Genomic DNA, 20400 nt, shown 5'->3' with positions numbered 1-20400 from the left:
CATGGTGAGCTTGAGGCTGTTGGTGTGCAGGAAGTGAGGGGAGAGTGAATTTCACCGGTATCCTGCAAACTGAGTGACTGTGCGACCCAATGGAGCAGGTAAAACAGTAAACACACCTCTCTGTCAATCAGCGGGCGCTTAGAAGCAAAACAGAAGGCGCAGCCACACAAACACAATACCATTATACTAACATGCGATAAAGTCCTTTATCCATTGAGTGTGACATCACAACACACCAATGATGCCACATTCGGAGATAATGAAAATGAAGGGGAACTCGGGAGACGGCAAAGAAAGGGGAAGAACGGAGTAATAACAAGACGGGGCAGAGTAAGCGAGACAGACAACAGAGTGAGTGGTAATTAGAGAGAGAGGAGAGAAACAGACGAAGAGCAAGATACAGGGGGAGAGGGCCAGAAGTGATGGGAGAGGCATGAAAGAAGGAAGACGGAACAGGGAACTAGACCAAGTTAGCTGGGGAACGTGGCAGCACCGAGCCTGTAGCGTTTTCGGGTGAGTCACAAGGAGATCACAGGGCTGGCTGATGAGGCGCGTGCCGCACTGCTCGGAGATCAGAGGCCCGCACGCCGGGGGAGTGCGCCTGCCTGGGAGGACGTACTGCTGGGAGATCAAGGGGCTGCTGTGAAAAGGAAAGAGGTGCGACAGGGTCAGTGCTACATTTGTGAAAACAAAAAAAACTAGCAGAACAAAGATGTCACGTTCCACTGCGACTCCTTCGGCCTTGAACGATGCACAAAGGGTTCCACCTCCAGATGTCCCCGACTCTGGATGAAACCAACACAGAGTGCTAGGGCTATCAGGTGAGGGAAAGGAATTAGGAAGGGAACAGCAAGGAGGAGGATACCTGCAACATAACATTACATAAAGAACAACAGTAAAACAACATCGCTACTCTCTTTAGGTCTCACTATATATACCTTAATATGTGTGTCTCTACATACACTCCACCAAACATGCATCAAATCCATGTAGAGATGCCCTTTACCTCAAGAAGGACATCTAGAGCCCTGTACCATCAAGCAACCACAGATCATCCATACAATTCCTCCCCTTCCCTGTTCCAAATCATAAACAAACACTGCTGTTCATTCCAGCAGTTTCATGGCTTTATATTCCAAGGATTGTTCTGAATGTATTGAATAGCCACACTAGCATTAATACCATGCTAGCTCTAGAACCAGCTATGAGTCACAAATCTTAAGACCTATGAAGAACTTAAAGTGTAGCCCAAGGCCTCCAGAAATAATGCCGACAATGGTAACCAAGTCTCGCAAGGGACAGCCTCCCCTTTCCGTTAGGGCTGCTAGGGTTATTACCCCGGAAGATGCTGTAGGAAAATCGCCTCTTACTGCACGAGGCGTGTGAAGCTCTTCCATTCAGGAAAGCCGTGATCAAATAATCCGGGAAAGATGCAGCGGCGCTACCTCAGCGCCCCGTGGTGGTCTCCCTCCTCGCGGGAACCACGAAAGTAGAGTCAAGACAGCCGAACGTCTCACGGTCGACTCCCGTGAGCGACGTAGAAAGTGTTCCGGGGTTGGCGCGGAGGCGCTTACCTCAGCGCTCTGCAGCGGTCTCCCGTGACTCGGGAACCGCCAAACTTCTGCCTGTTCGCCAAGCAGTCTCCGTCAGTGTAGTGTTCTCCGTAGCTTCCGGATTCAATAGGCAGAATAACGCGCGCCTCTCGGCTTGCGTCCCAGGGATTTAAGTCATAGGCCACGCCCTCCTGCAGCCGGGTGTTATGGGTTTCGTAGTCCCTGGTCCTGCTACAGTCCTGGTAGGCGCCCAAGCTCAGCGCCTGACAAAAGAGGATGGAAATAAAGTACAGGAAACAAGGAGGCATTGCAGCTGCTCGCAGGCAAAACGCCGTGGGATGCGAGGAATGGAGCTGCAGTGTCCTGCGAGTGGTGTGCGCTTGTGTGAAATCTGACACATAACAGATGGCACACTGCGCGTCGCTGTTCGTAACCGCAAGCGGAAGGCCGTGGGCGGATACATTTCCTGGCAAAGGTGGGACATGCACCCGCCTTTGCCCAATTGCGTGCTGTCTTTTTACAAAGACGCACGCAAAGCCCAATAGAAAAAATGCTAAAAAAAAACAGTCCAGTGTGAAAAGTCCAGAGTGATCCCAAGACGTCATTTTCCTAGGGCAGCGCATGTGCGCTGTGGTAGGCCCGACCTAAACACTCAAAGGGCCTGATTTGCAAAACATTTTTTTCTGTATGTGTTTCTTACTCCTGAAAATTGAACAGTGCACAGCTATGTCAAGAATATGTCTCAGAGAAAAAGCTTGGAAGATAAGGCCAAAAATTGCGGAGTTCAGCACTGAACTTCAATTTAGGAAACAGTTAAAGAACCCTGCATGACAATGCATTAACCATCCACAAACCTGTTGTCTCTCCTGTCACCCATTGACTTTGACCTTGTACAGAGCTCTGCTGGCTTTTGGCTTGGTTCAAATACAACATACATGCATGAATACATACATACACATACACGCATACATACATTCATGCATGCATACATACATGGGTCATAAGAAGGGTTGAATGTGGTGAACAAACGCTAGAAACAAGACATATTCCAACAGGGTACAGTTTGCCTGGTGTGGCCTTCCTTGCTATGTAACATACCCTCCTCCCAAGCTGTACAGTTGGATTATGCCTGCAAAGAACTGGATGCCGCTAAGTTCAACCTCCCAGCAGCTACCTCCTCAGTGGTGTCCAGGTGCTATCTAAAAACTTTAGCCAAACAAATCAATAAATGTAGCTTTGCTCAGGAAACAAATCCTTTATGAACTGGAAGAAAGAAAGCACAGGGACCTGTCAGAGGTGTTCAATCTAAAGGGAGCAAACACAACCCAGACGTGCCTTGTTCAGCTGAACATACTCCTGGAATTCTGGTGCACTAGCGTATAAGATGTGAGGGCTCCGGAGGAACATTTGACAATACACACTCAAGAAAAGTACAATGAAGTGAAGAAACACCACTACCCTACAAGGGTCACAAGCAAAAACAATAAATAACTTTAAAAAACCCAGGGACAGATGGCGGGTAGATTTGGGGCTTGATTTAGGGTTTGATGGCAATAGAAAGTCCTACAATTTTCAGAAAAATTGCTAAATGCAGTGGAGAATCCACAGGGGGGGTTTCCTCCCTTACAGAGACAATGTTGTGAAAGAACTTAATTGGTGGATTTCTTACACGTATAGTGGAGGAACTCACTTGGTGGATCTTCCACTATACGTAATGCTACCTCCAAAAATGTGAGGGCCTATTATTACTGCCCAAGTCTAAACCAGGCCTTTCCCACTGAAAAACAAGGATGAAGCTGGTGACGGCGGCTGGTCTGTGGGTAAAGAACAGTCTTGGATGTGGCCGGCTGGATGGGGCCCATAAGCTGCATTTGATGACACGCTCTAGGTCACCTTGTGCTCGTCTTCAGTGGCCTGTCCTTGCTACAGGTATGCGCTTTCAGGGGTCTCTTCCAACTTCAAAGTCCTAATGCAAAATGTGCAGCAAACATAGCCTGCCCTCTATTGGAAATCCCAGTTTCAAATGACTTCTACCTGATTTCTTTGCAGGTTTTGTAGCTTTCCTGTTGAAATCTTATGGAGACCATTCCAGGATATTTCAGTTGCATGGTTGAGCTAGCCGTTTCCGTCTCGTGGAGCCCCTTGGTTTTATTTTGTGTTTTTATTTACCAGTAGATTACCTCTGGCTTCAGCCGATGCACCATACATTGCACTATTTAAATAAATCCCACATGCTGCAGCTCCAATTCAGTGGAAGCCATTTGTAACTGATCATCTGGAATTCCTACAGGAGTTTTCTTTGTTTAATTGTCTGCAGGTTTTCTGCCATGGCCCCTCCTGATTCCACTATATAGAAACTTTTGAACATTTTATAGTGCTTTGAGGCTAAACAAAAGGGCAAAGGAGGTGGTGTTATACTAAGAAACATGCACTTTTACGTAAAAGGCCTCCTTGGTAATAAGGTTCGAAACACTAACCTCGGGTTCCGGAGCACTGTGCTGCCTGGCGTAAAGCGCTTCTAATCCTCGTCTGGGGTAGTAAGCGCTATATAAATACAATTACAATTACAGTTGTAGTCCAATTACAAGTGGGCAACATTCACTGACTATATGACATCACACATATGGCACATATTTATTATTTCTTACTATAACAGGCCGAGGTTTCTAACATTTGTATTGCGCCAGCTCAACAAGGACGGGGCTTCAGGGTGCACAAGGTTAGTCCCGTGGACCTCAATTAGAGGTTGCCAGAGGTCGCATCTGCTCCTCATGGCTTGTTATTTGATACCCCTGGTACTGCCCTGCTGCCCCGGACCTCCAGGGACACATGGAGGCAGCAGCAGTTACATAAAGGAGGCTGGACTACCTCTGCTTTTGGTCGTTGCATTTGGTGATAGCACGGAAAAGGCCAGGGAGAGCGCATAAGGGGAGAGCAGAATAAAAGAGGTGAAGCTCGTGAAAATAAAGCGGGAGAGGGGTGGTGAAGGAGAATGACGATTCTCCAATTATTATGCAGAGAGAATCTTGATTTCATTAAAGACAAACGGAGGCTAACATTACTCCAGTAACATAATCATTTGTACCGTATAGGATACCATCATCTCTAATTCCGCTAAGGGCACCCCTTCTCTCTGTCCCAGTGAGCTGGGATCTTTCTATTGTGCTGCTACGGGCACCAAAATCTCTTGTAGCGCGAGGGCTACCCGTCTGTAATGCATTGGTGAATGCTTCCTTCAAATGTTTGCTTTTTTGGGGTACTTTGCCCCTTTTTTAGGGCCAGTGGTAGAGGGGGAGTCCCCGTCGGAGAGGGAAGAATAGATTTCCTTGGGAGTGGGCACACTCTTCCTCTTAAGTAATGCAGCGTCAACTGCTTCTCTCATAGAAGATTTAAGTTCTTCACTAATTAGTCTCTTCAGACTATCCCCCATAGGCTCCTTAGGGGACTGGAGTAGGGTAATAGGCTCAACATCCATGACAGTATGTAAATATAAATTTTCAGTAGTAATTAGCCTTGTTAAGGCTTACTCACGGTTGTGCTGGGTAAGCACTGCAATCAAAATCGGGCCTGGTAAAGTTTATATTCCTTGAAGAATAAATGCGAGTTGTAGCGTGAGAGAAAAGCCAGCAGATGGCGATCTTCTGTATGTTATAATAATTTGGCTAGGGAACTAAGTAAAAGGGGATTGAAACTGACTTCATGCTGCCGCGTGTATCGTCGCGTCCCCTAGCAGGTTGCTAGGGAACGCGTAACTCAAGGGACGCAAGCTCATGTCCCGTTTCCTCAAGTATTTATAGAAAAAAATATTGTGTTTACGGTCACAATTACAAACCGCTTAAGGTGGGCCAAATTAAGTAATTATTTTCATGTAAAAAAATACAAGCGGTAACAAAGGGAATCAAGAGTGCACGCGTTCATGATTTAAATACTTACCGAGCCGAAAACGATTGCGAAGCAATCGCAAGGCAAAAGAAAGCCATTCCCGCCATAAATTGGACAGGGGAGATGGCCACCAAATTAGACCTAGAAAGAAAGACCAAATTAAAATGTAGAGGAAAGGCATGTGTTTTAAAATGCCAAACAATTTGTCAAAAATAATTCAAAAGACGTAGAGAGTATCATTACAACATGTTATAAGTTCTATCATACAATATATAAGCGAATTATACAATATTGTTATAAATAACGCTTATAATAGTGGAGTAACAAAAGGTATACTTAGCTGTGTCAGAGCAGCGAACAAAAGAGGGAGATGGGAGCCTGCACAGTCTACTTGTCATGTTACCAATGTTCTACTTATTATGATGTAGTTACATTCTTTAAAGGGCTGCATGTTTGGGCAGCAAATAAAAGTATTTGCATAATGGTGGCCTCCGGTCTTGTAATGAAATCAGGGGTGCGAATGAAATGAGAGACCTCCGAGCAGGAGTATACAGAAAAGAAGTGATGTTGGAGAGAAAGCGGTTAAAAGTAAATCAAAGTAACTAAATAAGCAGCAACCGGAGGGAGTCGGTGGGGGGGGCAGGGATGGCAGGGGGAGATTAAGCGAATTAACACTTACTGAAGACCTGTGCAGCTGGGAGAAGTGACATGAGAAGCTGAAAAAAATGCCGCGCAGTGTACTCTTGCAGAGTTTGATTAGCTGGCTGGCTGGATGTTTCCGTCCTCGGCTGCCCCACGGCTGGCCCGGCGCTGCTGATTCACCCGTTGCAGAGGGAAGATGGTGGGCATGCGTAAACTGTAAGTGTTGAGGCTGATAGGGAAATGCAGGCTGCAGAGTTGATGCCCTGACGTGGGCTGAAAAGTGCTGAAAGAACCACTGACGCCTGTACAGGACATAGTGTTAAGCCAGAGCCGACACAGCTCCGGGTCCTTGGGGAAGGTGTAGAAGTGCAACTCCCTGTCGCGGTGCGAGTTGCTATAGCATCCAGGCACACAGCACGTGAAACGAGGCATCGCGAAAACGCAGGAGGTGCTATTGCGGGGCACAAAAGCTGAAAGCAACAAACGAACCAGAACTACAGGTCCCACAATGCTAACTGGCTCCGGGGACAGAGCGAGCTCGACGGACAGTTTTTCATTTAAAGAACTAGATAACCCAGAATGCAGAAGCCCGTGAGTGGTGTACACGCGCTGTGAAACCCACAAAAGAGAATCCCAAGAGTAGTGCGCGAGCGCTGTGTGAAATTCACACAAGAGCCCATGTAAACGCAGGTCCCTGGAGGCTCAGTAGGCTCAGTAGGCTATGGTGTGGCAGCTCCAGGAAGCGCCGGGCGCCATTATAAACAAACATTGGCCACAAAAGTGATCGCGATCATGATTGCTGTGAAAGCGAAAGTGATCGCGATGACGCAGAAAGGCTGCTGCTGGCTGGCCTAGCGCATGGCGGCTGCGCGCGTGCATGCTCACATGCACGCAAGCGCTAGGCCAGCCAGCAGCACTGAAGAACCGGGGTTTAACCCAGCGGCGTCAGGGGCACACCTAAGATCTTCGAGTTCACCTGTCTTGGTATAAAGAGACACGGAATACTTCTGGATGGCATCAGAGACCAAGTTTATTAGCTGCAGCTAGTAACAGTGATCCTAGAAATACATCACGGTGTAAATTCTCAGGAGACTGCTCATTTTACTAAGACGAGACGTCTCCTTTTATACCCAATATTCACATTATAAATTTACACCCACTGCACAAAATTCTAGCCAATAAGGTACATTTTCAAACAAAGTGTCACATAACAAAAACTCAATTTACAGTATCCCAACCCAAAAGTTAATTATTAGGAATGTCCCAAATTCAATATCCACAAGCCGGACAAACCTATAATTGAAAGCATAACCCATGTAATGAAGAAACATAAAAAAAGAAACGGTAACAGATGCTGAACAAGATAAGGCATGTACAAGGAAACTAAAAGTTAACGATGTCCTGAACATTAATTGGCAATCTCAGACAAAGATCGATCAGGGAAATTGGCTTTGCGGTGTCAGTTTCAGGTGCAGAGGTCAGTTTCTTACAGTTCATTTCAGAGTCAAAAAGAAACCTAGTTAATGTATACATGAACTAAGAAGGCCAGGCAACTTTATTCGCCAGACTACCTTCACAGACCTACGTGAGGGCAACACGAAATGGTGGCACAGAACAAAATGGAGTCAGACTCGAGAATTACAGAACCTCAGCACTTAAAAAACTCACATAGAAAATGTCTCTCCGAGCAGCGCATGCGCGCTGACTTAGCGAGACCTAAAAACTATTAACTGGCCTGCCCCTTATGACCACAGTGGTCCAGAAGTCACTCTGGGGGGCTGGGCCAGCAGGGCTGTCATGCTACTGATAATTCTCGGCTCTACCAAATGTACTGCCTAAGCTGCTCTCATTCTCCCACCATTCCCCGCTGACCCTTGCCTGTGCGCCACTGAGTGATAGGCACGAGTGTCGTCGGTGCCGCTCCAGCTACAAATTTGCTCACAATGGGCAAATATCGGCACAGAAAATAGCCACCCACCAGGTGTGGGTTTTCCCGCACAAATGGGAAAATGTCACCCATTTGTGCGGTAAATAGCCCAATCTAACAACACTGCTTATGCGCCTGGAGGTGCCGATGCACGGCCACACCAAAGAGGGCAGGGCTGCTTCCCAATGTATGCTTAAATCACTGTCGACTATCACGCTGCGCAGAAAGCGCTTGATTATATTGAGGGGGTCTTAAGCCCCAGAAATTGTTCTGCTCGCTGGAGGACTTCAAATCACATTGTCCTATATGCCTGGAGGCTCCAACACACACCACACCAACGAGCACCTAAAGCGCCGTCTGCTAGCCCACTCCTTGGGACACATGTGGGCCCTCGCCCGGGCCAAGGGTGGGCCATCCTGTGCCAATTATTGTCCAGAGTAGACTGGGCAGGGCCACCCCTCTGACATCGGACAGGCCAGAAGGAATAGACTCTTGGTCTATCTCAAAATGCGATTATTGGAAGTGGCAGGGCGGGTCTGTGATTTCTCACTCTCTATACCAGGCAAGCAATTGACTTTTAGTGGTCGTTTTGTTACTTTCATGCCCTTTGCTGCAAAAGAGCTGCATGTCTTGTTATCTTGCTAGTACATAGTGGGAGAAGCAGGTTATTAGCATATATAGTGCCTGGCCTTGGTGTTAATACCTGATAGCGGCTGGGCGGAGCCAGCCTCCTTTTCCTTTCCCATGTCTTACATTCTTTCTTCTGTACTAGAATGGGCAACTGAAAAAATCTTGAGATACAGGTGGTCCGCATCCTGGTGTAGCTTCTAAGGATCTAGCCCCTAATGGCCTTTCCAAGTAATCAATTCTTTCATATTTAATAACATCAGTTGGGGCTATAAATAATTAAATTAGTACTGTGGAGGAGAAGTTGGGTATTTGCTCTGCCCCTATGGAATCTGTTTTTGCCCATCTGCCTATCTCTGATTCTATTAGGAAAGTTGACGCAGGGCAATGTGGTGTGACCCAGCAGGGATGGGGTTATAGATACAATTGTTATTGCAGATAACCATCATACAGAGGCTGAGACTGAGATCAGGAACGCCACAGTTGACTGTGGCCTTTTGGCATCTAAACAGAAAAGGAGTAGAAAGTTTGATACAGCTGCGGCACAGAAAGGGTCTAAAGCCAGGGGTAGATTGGCTCCCTCATCCACCACTGATTACAAATTGCATAGAGATCACAGTGCCATTATTAATTCTGAAGACTTTGTTTCTAAGGTCCAGTCAATGAAAGAGGCTGCAGTTGGTAAATGTTTAGAGAAATTGCTATCCATCAAAGACAGTTTAATTAATGCAATTATGTTTTCTAAAGCAAATTTCTCAACACCAGGATTAAGGCCTGGCCCTAGGAGCCATGTAGCTGGAGGCATGTGGCAGACTGGGCCAAAGATTGTGAGGGAAGAAGTTCAGGGTTCTACATGTGCACCCAGTTTTCTAATGATGTTAAGTATTTGCTCCTCAATCTGCTCCCTTTTTCTCAGGCAATTTTGCCGGCTCAGTCGGTGCGGCATGGTGTGCCAAGGTACTCCGAATTGCTTGCCCATGTTGGAGGTCCCAGGAGGAACTCAGGTATTAAGGCATCTATGGGGGAGTCTGGTGCTGTTGGTAGTAAAGATAATCTTGTATCCCAATGAGTTGTTCTTAGCCTTCCTCCTGCCTCGCCCTTTATATTGTGGTAATCAGTGGAGTCACATTCACAATGGGAGCAGCAGGGGGAATAGGGAGTCAGACACTCAATCAGTTATAAAATTCAAAAGGCCATTTGCAGTCAAAAGTGGCAAGTGACATGCCTGCTTGTTAAACTGAGGACGCTCACAACAACTAATAAAGGACGTGCTGTATGTGAGTGGTTCCTCAATTTTAACTTGAGAATTGTTTTCTCATTGCACAGATGGGGTTGAGAGAACACTGAGAGAGCTACAGAATGTCAGTGTTGTCTGTCACACACTTGTATGTTGTTTGACTTTCCACCGCTTAAGAATTTCCACTCACACCTTTATTTCTTTACTTTTTTATGTTGTGGCTAGAAAGCAACCAATGATGATAACGCGGGCATACTGGCGAGTACCATCCAGCAGCCCTGTGGGTTTGCGCACGTGAAATGTTTTCTAGCCTTTTCACACATTTTTAGGTCTCGCCTACGCAGCGCGCATGCGCTACTTAGGCAAAAATACCTTTTGCAATCGCTTAGGCTTTTCAGCCGAAAACGTGCTCGCGTTCCATTGCTTTCAATGACAACGCGTGCACGTGTGGCGATTGCCTTGCTTGAACGAGCTTGACACCATATGTTTGTAATTAACTTACAAACACATGGTGCCCCTGGCTCGCTCCCGCAAGGGAAACGCTTTGTATGCTGTCGCACTCCCCCCGCCTCTCCCACTTTTAGCGCGAGGCACGCTATTTTTTTCTAATGTTTTGGTAATATATTTACATTTTAATCTTTAGTGTACCAGTGTGGGTTTATGGTCCGGGTTTGCCCTGTCTTCAATGTTTTGCGCTTCGAAATCTACTTCACTTTTCATGTGACTGTGTCAGGCTGGGTACCCGTTTTCTCTTCTGCAAAATTGCCTTTCTGTACCTGAGCTATTTAACATAAGTGATGAAAGTACAGTCCGAACACCCGTCCCTCCCTTGTGTCCCGAGAGACTTGGGTTATGGCGTGCTCATGCCCGTGTTTTGCCCCCGCCCCTGCAGCGTGTATTAAGTGACAGCACGACTCCCAGCTGCTCTTGAAGTGATCTCTTTGACTTTCGTAGGGAACCGTTCTTCATGAATGAGATTCGAAGCCCTGTATTTTCTTTGCAGTGCATCACATCAGTAAAAACCAAAACCTTGCTTTGGTACCCGTGTCTGTCCGTCACTTCGGAGGGTATCCGTAGGTACGGGGGAAGCCTGGGGGTACCAGGGCACTCTATCATTTTGTATCACTCACTCAGATGGTAAAATTAGACAGACATACATTCAACATTGTACCCAGAGCACAGAGTGAGCGTCTGCTGTTGTACGTGTGATGCAACAAATATAAACCGGTCCTGCTGCCGCTTCCTCCTTTTGTCTTCTTTTCCCCTTCCCATCTCCTGCATTACTCTGCTAGCTACCCTATGTCCCTCCGCTTCGCTCTTCCTTTTCTCCTTTTTTCTGTGCCTTCCCTCGTCTTTGTCCTGCATTCTCACCCTGCTTACTTTCTTCTCTCTCCTTCCTTCTTTCTCTGTTTGTTTCGTGCAAACCAGCTCTCCCAGTTAGATAACCGGCTCACAGGTTACACAAGCACATTTCTTTTTTCTCACACTTCATTTCAATGTTTTGTGAATAACATGACAAACATTACTAACGTGCCGACCCAGTGCGCTTTCGAGAAATAAGTCCTAATAGCATAAAAGGATAAGGAGGAGAGTCAAAGATGAGCCTCCTTTGTGTGGGGGGGGAAGGTGGTGGGGAGGTAGGAGCACATCACTAAATATAGTGCTGTACCATGATACACAGCAAACAATAGAGCCATTTAGCCAGGGCACAAGTCCTAAACAAGCATTGGCATAGCCAATAGGTCTCGCCTTTGGGGCCTTATAAGTGTTTAGCCATGCAACATTTATTGTTGCACCAAGGCTATTGTGCTGCATAACTAAATACTTATAAACTCCCAAAAGCGAGACCTATTGGTAATGCCAATGCTTGTTTCTAAATTCTTCTATGTTTTGAGTTGTGTAGATACATTAATTTCAACCATGGTGGATGTACTTTCAATGTGGTAATGGACAAATCTTTCTAAAGTTGAGCAGTAACGACTAATCAGTTCATGGATTGTTAACCGGAACTGCACTGGAAAAGGTTTTTGAAATATATCAATAAAACCCCCAGGAGTCTTGAAATAGTAAGTCTCACTGCTCTTGGTAATCAGTGGAGTCCCTGTTTTAAAACAAGGGGTTAGAGAAGATTATCCCAGTCAAAGAAACAAAGTTGGCTACTGGCTGTCCCAATTGGGTAGTGATAGGCGTAATGTGCAAGCATTCCTCTTTACCTCACTGGTGGTTGGTGGTTTTGTTTTGGTAAATTTTATAATGCAACCGCTGGTCCCGCTATCTGTGACACAATTTTAATTCTCAGGGATCAGATGCTGAAAATTGATTCATGTGGTGAGACTAAGACTGGATTTACTTTTGCATGAGATTTAAATATCCATCCCTGTTTACACTCTTTTACCTCCTGCAAGCAAGTGAATAATGAAGAATCTTTGCATCTGGAACATAGTCAAGTGTCTTTTTGAATAACATTCTTGCAGAATTCAATTTGGAATGTGTTATGACCAATGTGTTTCAAAATGCAGAAGGCAGTTTTGTCCCTTCTTTTATAGGATGAGGTTTACACTCCAAAATAGATTTTATTTTAATTTCTGTGCCTCTGCAGGATTTTTAGATCATTGTGCTATAAGAGTATATGGTTTTAGTGATCATTATTGTATCTTTATTAGTGTCATTGACTTGTTTGTACGAGCATTGGCACAGAGTGCGTTTATCCAACTGGATGGTGCAGTGACCATGGACAGAGATGAAGGTGGACAAAGATTGTTCCTGAGGTTTTTTTTTAAATGCCTCGTGGTAGCTAGACACAGAGAAATGTATATGTGTTTGGAGGACTTATGTGACAATAGTGCATTTCTGAATGTCTGTTCAGTGATTGGGGCTGATGTTAAATCTAGGTTATCACTTCCCTCCAAGCCAGCAGTAGTTATTAATCCCTGGAGGTTTAACAAAGGCTGCTCAAAAGCACATAAATCATTAAAGTCAGCACTTAAAGCTTGGCCCAAAGATTGATGTCTAATAGTTAACAGACATGTTCCTTATAAAAATACATTAGATTTGAGGAAGAGAGCACTCAGAAAGGAAGACTGGGATGATCTTACAGACGGCTCACTCAGGGCTGGTAGCAGTACATTTTTTAGACATAGTTAATTGCCCCTTATTCAATGATAACGGGACTCAAACCATCTCCTTACATATTGTTCCAGAGAAGTGGACTGAGCATTTCGAAGGCATCTATAATTCTCTGGATAGCGGAGTACCCCTTAAAACATGTTCGATAACCACCCACTAATGTAATTTCACATGAGGACACATTAGCCATAGGTCACATGACTGGTCACAATGCCCCTGGTCCTGATGGGATCCTTGCCTATTTATTTTAAGTTTTAACTGAACTTTGGGCATGGATTTTAACTAGGCCTGGGCTAAATTTCCGTTCTGCTCGCGGAAATTGCGATAATTTGACATTTTCGCGTTTCGCGGAGAGCGCGAAAATGTCAAAATTTCCGCATTCCACAGCTTAGCGATAATTTGGTTCTTGCTCGCGCTGTAAAGTAATACATTCTCGCGCGCGCGCGATCGCCTTACCTGAATCCCCGCGTTCGCCGACAAGTTTTCCCGATCCGGTCGCGTTCTCCACGAGATGTTGGATTGTTGGTAGCTATTTGCGCTGTCTCGCGACAGTTCGCGCCCGCAGTAACGTCAGGCGTCGCGCGATCACGTCTTTCTTCTCGCGATCATGCACCGCAAGATGGCCGCGCCCGCAAGCAACTGCATGGGTAAGTTGGCGAGCTGCGAACACGCAGAAAATACCGCGAACGGGCGGGAAAAAAACTTCCGCATCTTCGCGATATTTCCGCGTGTTTGCGGAGATTTTAAACATTTTCGCGATAATTTGCGAAAGTCGCTTTCGCAAATTCCGCCCACCCCTAATTTTAACCCGTATGTTTAATCTGGCAGTACGTACAGGCCTAGTGGTCATTGTCCATTATCATCCCTGTATGTAAAAAGGGCTCTAGAGACTTACTGAACTGCTGTAGGTCTGTCTCCTTAATAGACTTGGTAGTCAAGGTGATGGAAAGGGTCATCCTGGAGAGAATTCTGTCATAGGCAGAGGACTGTTCCATGCTTTCAGATCGTCAGTTTGGGTTTCGCCTGGGCACATGTGACCAAATCCTAAACCTTTTTTAATTAATAAATACACCGTGGCGAAACTGGGGTCATTGATCATCGCATATATGGACCTGTTTCTGCCTTTGACAGTAGTGACCAGATCGAAGCCGTGGCCCATCTTCTTAGATATGGGTACAGACATAGACGTCATCCACTTTCTAAGTGAGTTTCACAGTGACATGACCGCAGTCGTTTGATAAAACCTGAATGGGTCCTGTGCCAGCTCTTTGCATCTGAAGAGAGGAGTGGAGCAGGCATGTATGCTGGCCACTCTTTTGTTCACCTTGTATGTGAATGATCTGGGGACCAGGCTGTTAGACAAGCAGGTGGACTGTCCGCGAGTAGTTACCTGCCAGATTCCTACACTGCTATATGTGAATGACGCCGTTTTGTTTGAAAAGACTGCCCTGAGCCTTCAGACACGGCTGATTGGCTTTGTCAAGTACATAAATATCCTTGATCTTTCAACCAACCGTGGTAAATCTCAAGTAATAGTTCTGGATATTAGAGGGGCTAAGTCAATATCTTTCCATGTTCAGAGCCATGAGCTGTTCAGGGTCCAGACCTACACCTACCTAGGCATGGTTTTTGATGAGCGATCGTCATGGGTTACCCTGAAAGGCTTTGTCTCGCTCTATTGGGGCGGTCTAGTTCTTCTCCTCCGAAACTGCTAGCAAACCACTGGGTGCACTGATTAAAATCTATCAGGCCGAATTGTTCTCAGTATCTACATTTGTCAGTAGCGTGTGGGAATACATAGATTAAGGGGAGCTTCAAATGGGTTTTGCACATGTCTTTTTCCAGTCCCAGCTTTGACGCTTGCTTTCATGGTTCATGAGGAGTTGGGGTTGGGGTAGCCATAGTTGTTGGACCTTATTGCTCTGTGTCCCCTGATCAGGTGGCTCACCATTAGGGTGAGACCTGAGAACCGTTTAAACAGGGGGATACTTATGGACTGTCTGCAGCTACAAAGGTGGAGGTCAATTAAGTGGTTGGCATATAAACGGGACACCTTATTTTAAGCTTGGAAGATCAGCCCTGTTTGATTTACCATGTAATATCTTGAAAGCATGTATCGCCTGGACCCTGAACAACTTCCTGTCACAGAGGAAAGCAGAGAGAGAGGGGGTAGATCTTAAGAAGCTCTTAGTGCGAGGGCATGGTCAGATTCTAACAGGGAGTGCTGTTGAACCCTATTTGCTCTTTGTGTCCACTTGTCATCATCGGTTTCTCCTCACCAGATTCTGAGGTAACCAATTTCATTTGTTGCTGGCTTGTCCCAACCCTTGCACCTGTCATGTGAATTTGAGGCCTTGCACCTGTGAAAATGTTTCTGCTCAGGACCTTACACACTTTGTATTTTTTTGTGGTTTTTATGATGTCCCAGTCAGGACAAATTTACTACCACTGTTAAAATCTCTGAATTTTGTCCTGGTTAAGCCCGCTCTTATGTATCTCCAGTTACTTCCATATGTTTATTCAACTCATGCTGTTGCTTGCCTCCTAGACTCTTCCTTGAAGCTGTGGAAGATATTTGACAAAGGATTAAGACCAGCTTGATCTGTTATATATTATGCACTTTACATTTAGTATGAGACACTTAATGAGTGCACTAAAATAACTCATGTTATTTTATATGGTTTTAATAAGTATATTCTGCTCTGGTTTTGAACAGTTTGGATGGTTTACCTATTTGCCTCCTTTGCACAATATGTTTATTCTGTTTTTAATTATGTATTGCCTATGAATGATCTGTTAGCTGGATCTTAATGTAATGTATTCAAGTGTATCTTGTTGTTTTGAGCATTTGTAGTGAGTGGTCTTATTCAGTATGTTCTTTTCTGACCCTGAACTGCTTGTATGGTTTATGTATTTGCTCAATGCTGCACAACATGTTTATTCAGTTTTTATGTAGGTATAGCTTAGAATGTAGTGGTGATCCAACTACTGATAGTATTAACTTATATTCATCTTTCTTTGAATTATTTTATGTATTAGGAAGTTTTTTGTTTTATTCGATACCCCAGAATATTGTGGCATGGATTTGCAAATTTTGTGGCACAAAAATAAAAAAATGTGAGCCTTTATTGCAGCACTTTATTTTATTCTAAACCATTCTTTTCCAGCCTTAAATCCATGGAACCTGTTTTAGCAAAGTACTGCACTTTGAAATAGGCATGTTTAAAGTTTCTACTGCTCTACAGGAGCACAGCACCAATCCTAACCTCGTGGGAGGGAGCTGTATTTCTCCCTGGGATGTTCTAGCGCACATGTACGCACCCCTGCCGGGGCACCGCTGCCTCCAAGACCTGTGAGACAGGACACCTCTTCCTCAGGCACCCTAGGGTGCAGGATCATAGTGGCTGATTCAAATAAGTGAGAAAGACTGCATAGGGAGGTCACCTCCTGCTTTCCTGGTTCAGTCCTCATATGTCGACTTCAGCACACACCTAACACCCTGGTATTATTCCTTGTGCATAATACACAGAGGCATCTTAAAGCCTAAAAGGAAGTTCTCAGTGTGAAGCAGAATATGAAGTTGCAATCAACAGTAAGCCAAGAAGGAACACACCAGCTATCACTCAGGACTAGCTGAAACCTCCTAGAACTGTACTGCATGCATTCTCCTGTCATGTGAACATTCAGTGTGGGTGAAGGGGCTTGGAAGTGTCTTCTTAAGGCATCCACAGAGCATAAGCACTAGAGGAGTAAACTGAAAGATCTGTAAAAAGGTGAGCTGAACAGCAGGTAATACGAACTTAAACACATAATTGCATAGTATATATTTTATAAAGTATATGAATCCGCTTGATGAGTGTTTACATCTGTATGTTTGCCTGCACCAAACCCTGAGTCAAAGGTAAAGGTATCACATTTTAACCAAACCTACAAATTCACCAACATTTTGTCTATTTTTCTGTGGAGCCCCGCATTGGTCAATTTGTGCCCTATTGGTACTTCATAAACCAAGGAAATAAATTAATAACTATATTTGATACAAATTATACGTTTTCATAGACTTTGTTCCTTCATGCACTAATCATGCAAACAAATAATTCAGTGTTTGAGTACGACAGTATGCCTGGCCTAGGTAGTACAGCATTAGACTTCTCTGTCTGTCACTACAAGTACATGGTCCAAATAGCATTATGTCCACAGTCTGTCTATGTGCTTACTCTCACTAAGCTCCCAAGATGTATGTGGAAGTTAATGTGATTCTTGAGGTAGGTAAGTTTGGTGTTGTGCAAGGCTTTGCATACACGTCATGAGTTTTAAAATTGGCCATTTGTGGACGAGGGGCCATTGAAGGTCTTTTAGGGGAGAGTGATGTGGCTGCAGGGGGTAGTCTGAGGGTGAGCCTGGGAGCTGAATTCCATATTGTCAGAAGTCTTCTGCTCACTCACGCTTTGCTTCCTACATAGAGTGTGCTGCTGTAGTCCAACTTGCTGGTGATGAGGGCTTGAGAGGTGGTTCTGTGTGTGTTGAAGGAAATATTCTAGAGCATCATGAGTGTGTGGAAACAGGAGGTGTACATCACTGGTTTCCTGCCCACAACATCCTGCATTCCTCACTTCCCCATGACCTAATCAATGGCGGCTGCAGCATGGACACAGGCATGCCCGTCTGTGTCTGTCCATGCCTGGACTGAACCCAGCACCAAGAATTCTGGTTCTCGCCCTACTTGCCGCTAATCTGCTGTGCTCCCCTGTCCTCTCATTCCCGGCCGCTGCTCACCACAGTTCTGCCACCTGCACCACACAACACAGAAGGAGCAATCACATGCTCCTCCTGCAAGTCTTCATGCACTTTCCCACAACCTACACCCACCACTCCCACACCAACAGCACCCAGCTCCCCACTTGTTCACTCTCACAAAAACCAGACACCCGCTCATGCTCACACAGACCATACACCACTCAAAGAACATGCCCCACCAGCTATGTGGAACAGCTCACACTCTAAAAATTAATCGCAGCCAACTTTTCCCTGGGTCGAACTCTTGTATACAGACTGCCAGGACCCCGCACCATTTTCACCAGCGACATCACAGACTTTGCTGCACAACTCATCATCAATGCCAGCACCTTCATCTTCCTCAGAAACCTTACCTTTCACCTAGCAGACTGTATCGATCCAAACTGTACAGCTCATCTAGAAACCTTGGCCTCATGTAGCACGTTACCTAAGCCACCCACTCCATCGGACATCTATTGAGCCCAACTTTCTCCTCGATCAGCAACATCACAGTCAACAAGCCAGCAACTAACACGCTTGTCAGTTTCAGCATGCCCATCCCGCTTGACCGCGTGTCTGCCATCACCAGAACCACCAACTGCAGTTGGAAAAGCAGCACAGAAGAGGAATAGACTTCCACCCTCTCTGAGCACTCGCCTGAGAACACCAGCAACTTGCAGCAAGCCATCAAGAACCTCAACAGCTGGATCACTGAATGTACCAACACCCTGGCTCCCCTCAATTGTAACCCAACGGCAAGAGCCCGACCACATGCCACCTGGCACACTGAGGAACCCAAGCTGATGAAATGTCAATGCAAGCAACTGGAGCTCAAATGGAGAACAAGTCAAGACACTTCAGATAAAGACATCTTCAAATCAGCCATGGGATACTAGCACCAGCAGATACGGAACACCAAGAAGACAGGTCTCACAGGTCACATCATCACCAGCACTAACAGCAGCAAGGAAATCTTTGCCATTATCAAATATTTCCCAGTGCCTCCTGCCACCTCCAGCAACATCACCACCCCACAAGTCCTTTGCAACAAAGGACTCCAATGGATTATCAAAGCACCCATTCTCAACGCTTCCATAAACTCAGCCACATTCCCAGACACCTGGAAGCATTCCATTGTCATGCCCCTGCATGAAATCATCCGCTGACCCACCAACGCTTTCCAAATCCAGACCCATCACCCTCCTATCATACTCAGTAAAGGTCTTAGAGAAACTAGTCAACTGATGCCTTAAGGACCACCTCAGCAACCACCAGCTCCTTGATGCCATGTAGTCCAGATTTAGGCCCAACCACAGTACAGAAGCAGCACTCATTGCCACTAGATATGACATCACCATGATCCTAGACAAAGGAGACATGGCTAACCCTCATTGTCCTGCACCTCTGTGCAGAATTTCACATGGTCTCACAACCCATCCTCATCATGCTCCTGCAGGACATTTCCAACCAAGGACGTGCTCTACACTGTATCTGCTCCTTCTTGGTGGATAGAACGCAGGCTGTCAGCCTAGCGCATTACTCTGCAGAAGCCTACAAACGGATCTGCACAGCGCCTCAAGGTTCCTTCATCAGCTCCACCATCTTCAATGAATACATGGGGCCTCATTTATGAAAAGTGACGCATCACTGCGTGAAAACAGTGATGCGTCACTTTTCACTGCGCCCTCCCTGCGACTCCAATGATGCGTCATATTTACAGTATGACGCATCATGTCGCAAGGAGTCACAGATACGTCAGTATTCCTGACGTATCTGTAGGCGCAAAAGTGACGCATTGCTGGAGTGTGTCACAAAAGTGACGCAACTCCAGCAATGTGTCCTTTTACATGGGGCAAGCCCCCATGTGAAAGGGCCTGCGTCAGTCTTACGCCTGCTGTGAGGCAGGCGCAAGATATTGACGCATTTGCACCCTAGAAGTGGCGCAGTGAAATCTCATAGATTTCTCTGCGTTACTTCTACGATGCTTACTTACGTGGGAACGCCCACCCTGCATACATTATACCTGACGCAGGTATAATGTAGCGCAGGAGTTTACAAAGTGACGCATCTACCTAGATGCGTCACTTTGTAAATATGGTGAAACAAGGTCCAGTTTTTACGCCGCTGATGCGTCACAAAAAGTGACGCACCGGTAGCGCAAAAGTGACGCAATGACTCATAAATGAGCCCCATGATCCCTCTGGATCTGCGCATACAACATCAACATCCTCACCTATGCCGATGACACACAACTCATACTCCCCTCTTATACAAGACCCCAACACAAGAATCAACTGCACTGCCTGCATGACCAAAGTAGCAAACTGATGAAACCCATATGTCTCAAGTTCAACCAGCAAGAGAGAAGCAATGATGTTCAGCAAGAACTCCTCACCATAGGACTCCAACTGGTGGATAACTGGACTCAGACCTACACCTGCATGAGAAACCTAGAAATAGTCAGAAAACTGGACATGACTGTAAATCATTGCAGTCACTGCACCTTGCTTTCACAACCTGAAGATGCTGAGGAAGATCTAAAAAAAATGGCTCTCAAGCAACACTAGAAAAACTTTCACTCATAGCCTAGTCACCAGCAAGTTGGACTATGGAAACACCCTCTACGCCCA

At 45.7% G+C, this 20400-nt stretch overlaps 1 pseudogene; it reads right to left on the bottom strand.

The window, feature by feature from the left end:
• LOC146799624 (uncharacterized) overlaps positions 1–20400 on the bottom strand; it is a 47928-nt pseudogene that overhangs the window by 16648 nt on the left and 10880 nt on the right.

This window comes from Triturus cristatus, chromosome 9 (genome assembly GCF_964204655.1).
Source record: "Triturus cristatus chromosome 9, aTriCri1.1, whole genome shotgun sequence".
Classification (NCBI taxonomy): Eukaryota; Metazoa; Chordata; class Amphibia; order Caudata; family Salamandridae; genus Triturus; species Triturus cristatus.
The sequence above is the reverse complement of the archived record's forward strand: the minus strand, read 5'-3'. Positions and strand labels throughout refer to the sequence as shown.